We start from the raw sequence: 11,268 nt of genomic DNA, 5'->3' as shown, positions 1-11,268 counted from the left end.
TTGCCTGTTTGTATTTATTATACGCCCTTTCACTATTGTGTCTTCTGTATCTATTCCACAACAAATCTTTTCTTTCTTTTGATTTTTTACATTCTGTATTGAACCATTTCTGTATTTTCTTATCTGCTTCTTTGTGCTGTGGGATGTACTTCTGGACTCCTATTTCATAAAATTCACAAAAATTTTTATATACAGCATTTAAATCTTGTCCTCTAAGCTCATTTTCCCAATCAACTTCAAAGAAATACTTCTTTAGGTCTTGATAATTTCCCTTTTTATAGTTTAGTCTCTTTTTGTAACTGTCATTGCTGTTTACTATGTAATATGCTATCCTGAAGTTATAATTTAGTACTGCATGATCGCTTTTGCCGAGTGGAGGGTGATATATTAGACTGTCAATGTCATTTTCTTGCCTAGTAAATATTAGATCTAGCACTGAAGGTACATCAAGTCCTCTTGTTCTAGTGGTTTCCCTCACATGTTGCGTTAAGAAAAACTCTTGTACGAGATCCAGGAGCTTTTGGTCCCAACAGCTTTCTTGGCTATTTATATCTAGAGTATTCCAATTTATATTTGTATTGAAATCCCCAGTTAGTATAATTCTTTCCAATTTCTCTTCCATTTTATGTAGCAAGGATCTTATACTCTGAATTGTACTCTCTGCCAGGTCCTCATATTCGTCTCTTTCCCATGTGTTTGATCTGGGTGGCATATACAAATTGACTACAATTACTTTACCTTCAGATGTGTCGATCTCTACTGCAATCAGTTCTACTTGTGATGGTATATCTAGGTTTATTTCCTTGACTTTTAGATTTTTCTTAGTTGATATTATAATTCCTCCTCCTTTTTTTAAATTTCTGTCTCTTCTCCATATATTGTATTCCTCTAAGTTTAGTATGTCATTGGATATCCTTGGTGTTAATTTTGTCTCAGTTAGGCATATTATTTGTGGTTCATTTTCTCTGACATAATCATTCATCTCTAGTAATTTAGATACCATTCCATCCACATTTGAGTACATCAACTTTATCTTGTGTGTGTGTGTGTGTGTGTGTGTGTGTGTGTGTACAGAAGTGAACCATAAGCACTAAAAGAGGAGGATGTTTGCAAAACAGAATAATGAAATGAGCCTGTGGCAAGGTGGATGTGTAGTGCTACACTGAGACAGAGAAATGTGTATAGATTTAATAGGATGTTTAGCCATTGTCACTGTTAGTGAAGTGATGCACATGGTCAGGCTGAAGTGGTTTGGAGGGATGGACAGAATGGGTGAGAATAACTGGGTGACTGTGAATGTGGAAGGGACATCCACTGTTAGCGGCCCAAAGAAAATAATGGTGTGAGTCCTGTGGAGGAGCCCTGACTGGAAGGCTGCAGGATTTTATGCAGTTTGGAAAACAGTCAGTGGATGAAATAAAAGCTGATTCAGGCAAATGGAACACTGCCTTACAATATATATGTATGGTGATGGTGACAGTGCAGCTCCCAGATATACAAAATTCACCTCAAGTACTATACTTTATTCCCCATTCTGATTGTACACCTTAGTCACAGTTTAGAATGAGAAGGGCAGAATACATAGATGTAGACCTAGGATGAAGTCTTTTGTGGGAACTTTTTTTGGATAGTGGTCTGAGAAGAAAAACTACCCAAGCTCAGAAGAAAAGACCTATGCTTGCTATTTGTAGCATGGTCCATGGTCTTTAACGTAACATACCATATAGCCCAGCCACCCACCGCTGCAAGGTGTGGGTCGTGCACCTGCAGTCCATTGGTCGTGGACTCAGGATAACCCACCATGCTAGCTGAAGGGACACTAGTCTGAGTGTAAATTGGCACTGCATCTAATGTAGTACTTTTTTTTTTTTTTTTTTTACGTGTCCAACCCTGGGCAAAGGCTTCAGGACCTATTTCTGGAGGGCAGTGACCTACCCCAAGGCCCAGTAGTCTTCCTGCACCTGTTCATGTCACCACTTCGGCGCTAACACCCACCCTCCATACTGAATACATGCTAGGACTGTCTCATACAGGTGGTAGTAGTAGTAGTAGTTGTTTCCTAGGCAGTCTAGCCGAACAGCCCCGGCTCCTCTCATACAGGTTTGGTGTATTGGTATTAGCGGGGATATTTTTACGACATGTCGGCAGGTCATCTGGTAGATCAGGAAAGTCTGCTTTTAGGAAATTAAAATTCTTAAACTGTTCCCTGCCCCAGCCGGGATTCGATACCCATTGTTGATTCAAGTTGCTTCTGGGGTTCAGGCTTTCCTCTGATGGAAAGATGCGTCAGCGTTGTAAAATTTGCTTATCTTGTAGGCTACTTTAGGTCTAGGCTATGTGTTCTTCCCATGAAGGTGTATGTTATGGCTGCTGACCACTGGATGACTTGCTGCCATTGACCCTCAGCCTCAATCAGACAGCATTAAGACAGGTTTTTATGGCTCTTAGCCCAAAGCAGGTGCTCCGTGTCAGGCAGGGTGTAAACTTTCCAATGTGCATTAGCACTTCCAGACTTGTACAACTCCCACACAGTTGAATAAAATTGTTTGGCATTAGCTGGGATAGAATACCAGAGTTGTCTCAACATCGAGAGGGTAAATTATATTAGTAATAACACTTAGGATCCTTGGACTCACTCAACTGGATTAAATTGTTGGACAGCGCTAGAGTTGTCCCAACAATGAGAGGGTGAATGGTGCCAGTACTGACACTCAGGCTGTTAGGATTTTCAGCAGAATAAAATTGTTTTAAGTGGAATGAAATACAGTACTAGAAATTGTCCTGCCCATGAGAGGGTTAACAGTTACAGTAGTAGAACTGACGCTCACACCTTAGACCAGTGGTTCTTAACCTATGGGTCGCGACCCAAATTTGGGTCGCCAAGCCATTTGGAATGGGTCGCCAAGAGAGAAATATATTACTGTTATTATTAATGTTGTATACTATTACTTTTTGACTATTACCGCACTTCTCGATACTTTACATTCTCTCTCTCTCTCTCTCTCTCTCTCTCTCTCTCTCTCTCTCTCTCTCTCTCTCTCTTATACGGTTGCATTTGGCTTAAAAAATGATTACTACCATGCACACAACTGGGAGTAGGGTACTACATGTACATTTTAAATTTCAAAACTTAACCGTTTTCATTTCGGGAGAGGGAGAAGGGGGGGAGGGGAGGAGGTAGGAAAGAGGCGGCTCCGGCGGGGCGATGCTGGTAGTGTCTTGAGATAGTAACTGTCAGTCTGTCAGTTATATTTTTCATCGAATCAGTCGTGAGGGTGAGTTGCTTGACCACGATTTTCGTTGATTTATTTTTGGACACTGTATTAGTGCTTTTTATCAACATGACAAGAGTGCTTACGTGAGCTGTGTGAAAAATTTATATGTGTGTTCCTGGCTTATCACATACACAACGCTACAGCTGACTTATTGCAACCAGTTTCGGTGGTACTTCACGACTCGTATTAAGAATTTTTCTGTGCTCTGTTTCAGGTTGGTTATTTGATACTTAGAAACGATGACAAATAGACAGTACAAGGGCGAATATCTTAATCTTGGCTTCACGCACATCACTGAACGTGGCGTTCTTAAACCACAGTGTGTTATTTGTAGGGAAGTCTTGAGAACGAATCCTTCAAACAAAACAAACTTAGAAGGCACTTGGAAGGAGGGCACAGTGGACTTGTAAACAAAGAGCTGAATTTCTTTGAAAGGAGGGAACGAGAACTGCTGTCCACTCAGCGAGGCAAGCGACACTCGCCTCATACCTCGTAGCTTGGAGGACTGCAAAAGCAAAGAAGCCACACAACATTGGTGAAGAATTTTGTAAAGCCAACAGCCCTCGAGATGGTGCGTACAGTTTGTGGAAATGATGCTGCAAAGAAAATCGAACAGATACCTCTGTCAAATGAGGGAGGGCGGTGATGATTCGGCCACTTTTTCGAAAAAAAAAATCATAATAAATAAAGTTTAAGAAATTCTTAAAATCTGCTTATTCCAAGAGGAAGCCACATCTTTTGGCTCTTTTGTGTGCTATTGTCAGTTCTTAAACTTACGTCATTTCTTGGCAGTAATCCAAACTCTTAAGGTCTCCAAAATGGCCGAACCATCCCTCTTGGTGTGGATGATTCGGCCACTGGCGTTGGATGGTTCGGCCACCATGTGGGATGATTTGGCCACTTGCCTCTGGGGCTCAATTAAAGAATTGTATACAGTAGGATAATTAAGAATCAAATTTTCATCTGTGCTGACATGATTTATTGGATTTATTTTTACCTAAACAATCTCCTTTTAATGAAACAAGGAACAATCTCCTTATAATGAAATTAAATGGCTCTACTCTTGCCTATCTCAGATAAAATAAAACTATAATTTTGTGAAAGAAAATATCCGAGTCAAATGAAAGCTACTTCTCTTACATGCTGTTTACTCTTAACGCATTTTAAATCCAGTGAAACAAAAATCCAAAGTTGTAATACCTTTGCCTTCGCTTAGTGCTTTGTGAAACAGGTTAAGGTAATACTCCAATTATAGCGTTTCTTGAAACAGAAGCTTCATCAATTTCTGAGGGAAAGTAGAGAGAGAGGGGGAGAGAGAGAGAGAGAGAGAGAGAGAGAGAGAGAATATGTAATTTTATAGAAAAAAGGTAAGGGGATGAGTCTGTTATGATGTGGCAGGGGTAAACCAGCTCTGCTGTCGGGCCCTGCTGCAGATGTCACTGATTGCATTGCGCAGTTGACCCTTGTGCGGTGTGGTGCGGTGAGGATCAGTCCGTTCTCCCCTTTGGGGCTAAGATGCGAATGAATGTGTTTGAATGGATGAGTAAATGGGGAGTGTGTCGTCCTGTTTCGGCTACCTCCCTTTCCTTGGGGGAAGCAGCCTAGGTATATAGATAGATGGAAAAAAATTGTTAAATAAAGAAAATAAATCATTAGATAATTATGAGAGATGGTTCGGCCACCTGGCAACCCTGCCGAACCATCCCTCACTTCAAGTGGCCGAATCATCCCCCATGTATAAAGATGTACACATGGCGCCCCGAAACCCAGAGTTCATAAGCTGTTCGAGTGTTATGTACTCTCACGTCACCTATAGACAATAAATGATATTTGCACTATATATGGATAACAACCCTGAAGTATTAATGGAGCTACTGCTTACGTTGGATCACCGAAAAAGTACATAGGGGTCATGAAAAATCATAAAATCTAACCTGATGTTGCTGTTTCCTGGCCAACCAAAACAAAAACACATGTGCCATTTGTCGGCAAGATCACGCAACTTCATGTGAAATCTCAATGATCTAGGTCCCCTACATTATTCAGGAAGGCCAGTGGCCGAACCATCCTCCTGGCCGAACTATCACTGCGCTCCCCTACAGTTTGTCGACGAATTATGAACATGTCATGTGATATGAAAGATCAGGTGTTTGCAGCCATAATAACGAGAGGACAGATCAGTCTCCAGCTGGGCGAATCTACAGACGTCAGTAGTGATGCCCAGGTTATGGCTTACGTACGGTACCAAGGTCCAGAAGACATGGAAAAGGAATTTCTGTTCTGTCTGCCATTACACATAACCACAACCGGAGAAGATATTTTCAGTACTGTGTGGACTCATTCTTCAAGGAAGAAGGGCTTCAGTGGAATCAGTGTTTTAGAGTCTGTTGTGATGGTGCACCAGCAATGCTGGGAATACGTCAAGGCTTCACTGCTAGAGTTAAAGAGGAAAATCCATGCTTACTGATCGTTCACTGTCTCCTTCACCAAGAGAATCTTGCTTCTCAGAGGTTGTCACCTGAGTTACAGAAGGTGATGCAGAAAGTCATCCAGGTAGTCAATTTCGTTAAATCTAGGGCTGTGAACTCCAGGATCTTCAGCCAGATGTGTTCTGATTTTGGTTCAGAACATGTACATCTGTTGTACCACTCTGAGGTCAGGTGGCTGTCACGAGGAAAGGTACTTCAACGGTTGCATGAAATGCGGAACGAGACTGAGATGTTTCTAACAGAAAAGAATTATTCACTGGCCCCAAGATTCTCTGATTCAAAATGGATGATGCAATTGGCTTATCTTCCAGATATCTTTGTTGAGATTAACGCCTGAAACATTTCAATGCAAGGTCGCGATCAGACATTAGTTGGGCTGTCAGAGAAGGTAACTGCATTCAAGAGAAAACTGAAGCTGTGGAAGAGTAAAATTGAGACTGGGAAGACTGCGTCGTTTCCATCCTTGAGTGCATTTCTGGACGACAAAAATTTTTCTCTCATCCAGGTCCAAAGCATCATTGTGGAATATATCTCCAGACTAATCGAAGAGTTTTCTCACTACATTTCTGAGAATGCGATGAAATATGTCTGGGTAAGAAATCCCTTCATCATTGAAGCTGAAGACTTACCTGACGAGATTTCGAACATCAGCTACCTCCAGGAGCAGCTCATCAAGATTCAGAATGATGAAACACTTCGTTATGATTTCAGGAAACAAAACGAATCACTGAGCTCATTCTGGATCAGAGTTTACAAAGAAAATAAAATTCTTGGAGGTAAAACCCTGAAAGCACTCCATCCCTTTGCTACAATATATCTGTGGGAGGCAGGATTTTCTGCACTCACAGTCACAAAGACAGTCTACAACCAGGGCATGACCTAAGATGCAGTCTGTCATCTAAATCACCCCGGTTTGAGAAGCTGATTGAAACTATTCAGTGCCAGGGATCTCACTGATTATCGCACTTTACGTCTCGGACAACATTCAAAATAGTGACCCTCTCCTTAATAGTCAGAGTAAATAGGTGTGTCATGAACATGAATGATTTATTTTGATTATTTTGATTTTCTGATCTTCGATTTATTTTTTCCTGCCAAATGTGTTGATATTTTAGTTCTTAGGAAGTACAAATATTAAAAATGAAATTTATTTATTATGGCATGGTGGCATCAATAAAATATTAAAATTTTACTTTGGTTTTAGTCACATGATATGACACGTATGTTTGTTTCAGTTCTGGTGCAGAGTAAGTTTACGAGGGTTTGGGTCGCCATGTAGACCTTCTTATGGATTTTGGGTCGCCAAGAAAAAAAGGTTTAGAACCACTGCCTTAGCCTTTGTGTCTGTTGCTGTGTACTCTGACAAAGGGAAGAAGATAGCACAGACAAATATTAAGTTTACAGCCCACACACTGCTGGTAATACCTCCCAGGGGGAATGGTATCCAGCCATTTACAAACGTGAGAAGTTTGCTTCACAACCTGGTTATAGGCTTGGTCACAGGTCAGCCAGCTGCTATTTATGTTTCAGCATACCGGTACTTTTACTCACAGCTCCCATATTTAATGCCCACATGGTAACCATAAATATTTTTTATACGATTCCAGATTTTATGAATAGAACATACTGTGTGTGTGTGTGTGTGTGTGTGTGTGTGTACATCATCTTAATCTCTAATTAGCCAGTTGTTTAGAGTCACTCAAAATTGCCTCTGTCTTGCAAATACCATGATCACAAATATTAACTTTTGGTTATGATAGATTCGGCAAAATGAGTGTTCTTTGTTTACCATTGTGGCATAAGGTTGACTTGGGTGGATGGGCAAAGAAGAGTAGGCTAGGCAGACTGGGGTGTGAGTGATGTGTTGGGATGGTAGTGGATCAGAGCAGGGGGAGTACGCTCTGTGAAAGTGGGCACAATAGTTTAGTCAGCATTAATGGTGTAAAAGTTGAAAAGTCCTGCTGCTGATGACTCGCTGGGCATGAAGGACTGTGTGGCATGATGGTGGATGGGATTGAGTGGAGGGAATGGAGTTGTCCTGTGAAAATGGGCATTGCAGATCGAGTGCTAATAATGGTGTAAATGTTTTGGTAATTTTTTCTCCAAGAACACAAGATGAAACCAAGCATACATTGCTTTCATTCTGACCTTGTGATGTAGTCTTCCTTCTTGTTTTCTACCTCCTCCTCCTTCTTCCCTCCCTCCTCCTCCCCTCTTCCTCCTCCGACGACGACAACGAGAGTTTGTGGTGGCAAAGTATATTATTGTGAATGGTGTGTGTGTGTACAGAATGAGGTGAAAGAGGTCTGCTACATATACGAGGTGTGGTCTCCATATATTTTCACTTAACTAAAGTGTGGGCGCCTGTAAGGGAGGCTCAGTTGATTAGTGTAACAGCAATGAGAGTTAACTGGGTGCTTGAGGCAGGGTACGGTACAGCACTGCGTGCTCTGTCTCTACCATAAAACTCCACACGTTGTCTCCATCCTTAGACACCGCATGGTCTGTAAAAATCTTTAGACTCCACATGGTCCGTCCCGAGCCTTAGACTTCATATGCTCTGCCTCCACCCTGAGACTCCGAGTTTGTTTTCACCCTCGGACCCCACATGGTCTGTCTCCACCCTTGGACTCACATGGCTAGTCTCCACCCTTGAACTCACATGGTCTGTCTCCACCTTTGGATTCCACATGGTCTGTCTCAACCCTTGGAATCCGCAAGGTCGGTCTCCACCACCATTGTTGTTTATGGCTTGGAGGCTGTGGCTGTTGCATTTATTTGATTTTTAATAACACCGTGTTCTTTGCTCTTCCATGTGGTCCCACTGACATGTAAAAACACCCTCACTAATACCACAACATCATGTCTGTGTCTGTAGAACAGTTAGTATCAGTGCCTATGTGTCAAGTGACATGTGTGAGGTTTTTAGGGGATCAGTCATCCGGTGGTATGTCGTAGGGAGCTATTGGCTGTCGGGAACAGGGTTTCTAACCAATGTTCAGAGTCGATGAATTAAAAAAAAAAAAAAAAACGCTGAGACTGGACTCCTCACTTCCTCAGTTTTATTTATTTATCTAATTAATTAATCCGACACATCGTACCCCTATCGTCAATTTAATCATACCTGACCGCGATTTGCGTCCCCTTTTAGCTGATAACTGGTTACTTAAAGGCAGAATGAGGTAAGACGATATGCCTACATAGTTTCCTTAACATGCCTTCATAGTTACTGTAATGCTGGGTTGAATTAGGCTCGACTTCTCATTCCTATTTCACCCAACGTGGAGCGGGGTCCTCTTTCGAGACCGGAGCTAGTGCAATAAAGAGAGGCAGGACACAAAAACTCTCGGCAACACCTTTACACATATATTACCACAGTCAGACACAGGACAAATCAGCAGACATTACAACACAATATAGAGCAATATAAAACCTTATCTAGGATATGTGTATCTCGCAGGATACTTGCTTTTCTGATACTAATGACAACACAACAATCCTAGTGTATCGGGAGTGCAGTAAATATAGGTGAGCGCAGGGCGCGGGGGGTGGAGTTGTGACTCACTAAGAGGAGATAGGGGAGGTGCGGAGAGTGACTTAGAACGGCGAGGAGAAAGTTATGATAATACTAGAAGGCGGCGGATATTAGCCGTGAAGTTCATATGGTTTCCACTAGCCAGGATACTTTGGCGAATAACTCTGGTCTTTGATTTACACTTACTTGAGTTTTGGGAGCGAGAGCAAGCAGTAAATAAGATTTTATGGGTAGCGTGGGGAAGGAGAGAATACTGTTAATATTTCCTTTCACGATATTTCTTCACCGTAATGGGGGGTATGACTTTATAGGCACAGGCTTATTAATTATATAACAGAGATGTCCTCACGGGTATAGTCCATAAATCTCACTTCACAGTGTGGGGAAAGATAGAATGCTATTAATACTTCTTTTCACAATATTACTGCACAGCTAGTCAATAGATCTCAGTTCTCAGCGTGGGGAGAGATAGAATACTATTAACACTTCTTTTCACAGTCTTCCTTCACAGCAATGGGGGTATGTCTTGAAAGGCATAGGCTTATTAATTATATAACAGGGATGGCACTCGCACGTATAGTCATTCAGATCTTAGTCCACGTTCTCGCCCTTTAACTTCTCACTGTGATCTGATTTGCCCCAATATGCACTACATGAATTCACTGCACAATACTTATTCTAGGGGAGAGTCACACTTAACCTAAATCACTTATGTTACATTATCACTCGTATTCCTCAGGGAGAAAGACAGGAACACGACATCGGTGATCCGGCTGAGCTAGGGGCACCGTCAATGCGGGGTGAGCCGAGAGGGCACGGGACGGCTCGCAAGGGCGTCCTCTCGTGTCCTGGGCTCCCTGTGGCTCCTGGACTGGGCTTCAGTGTGTGACCCTCTGGACTGGGGCCGAATAGCTCCAGGAACCTCTGTGACAGGTCCCAGCATCGTGGGGGCGTGGAGAGGTCTCGCCCGGGTGTTCTGGGGAGAATTGAGAGAGACGGTGGGCTGCGGTCTCCCGCGTCTAGAGGCGCCATCAGGGGAGGACTGCGACAGCGACTTTCACTGGGGTCTGTCAGGTGCGTCTGCTCTAGAGCCAGGCGTAGAGAACAGAGACCAGGGGAGGCTGGGAGGCCTGTCCGGGATGCTCTGGGACAGAGAGCCTAGACTTCAGTCTCCGGCCGTGGGGACGTCCCTCTCCTTTGCACGCCCTCGGAGCGACCATAGATCGTCTCACGAGGCTGGGAGCGACCATAGATCGTCTCTACCTGAACACTTGGGGAGCGACCATTGATCGTCTCTACCTGGACACTGTGGGAGCGACCATTGATCGTCTCTACCGGAGCACTGTGGGAGCGACCATTGATCGTCTCTACCTGGACACTGTGGGAGCGACCATTGATCGTCTCTACCTGAGCACTGTGGGAGCGACCATGGATCGTCTCTACCTGGACACTGTGGGAGCGACCATTGATCGTCTCTACCTGAGCACTGTGGGAGCGACCATTGATCGTCTCTACCTGAGCACTGTGGGAGCGACCATAGATCGTCTCTACGGAAACACTTTGGGAGCGACCATAGATCGTCTCTACCAGAGGGGCGCCGTCTGGAGTTTGAGTTCTAACTCCACCCCTAGCTAGCTCAGCAATTCCGCCACGCGAAGGTAGTGTCCTTTTCCTACGGTGGCGGCGGCGTGGTGGCTGCATGTCACAGGGGCGCACGGCCCGGGCTGACATGCGTCGCTGTTGCCCGGAGTGGTGGTGGCTGGTGGCGGCTACCCCGTGGGGTCCGTGTCGGGGTGTCGGCATGTTTGCGGGCAAACTGTGTTGTTCTTGGTTTGCCCTGTCGTCGGGGATACTATGGTATTCTTCAGGGGCACTGTTCAAGCCACGCATTTTAGTTACCAACATATTTACCTACCCATCTCCTCTCACAGCTCAGCATTCGATGTGGAGAGGCAATAATTTTCTGCCA

This window comes from Coenobita brevimanus, chromosome 107 (assembly GCF_032717465.1).
Source record: "Coenobita brevimanus isolate Jiangsu-jjx chromosome 107, ASM3271746v2, whole genome shotgun sequence".
Classification (NCBI taxonomy): domain Eukaryota; kingdom Metazoa; phylum Arthropoda; class Malacostraca; order Decapoda; family Coenobitidae; genus Coenobita; species Coenobita brevimanus.
The sequence above is the reverse complement of the archived record's forward strand: the minus strand, read 5'-3'. Positions refer to the sequence as shown.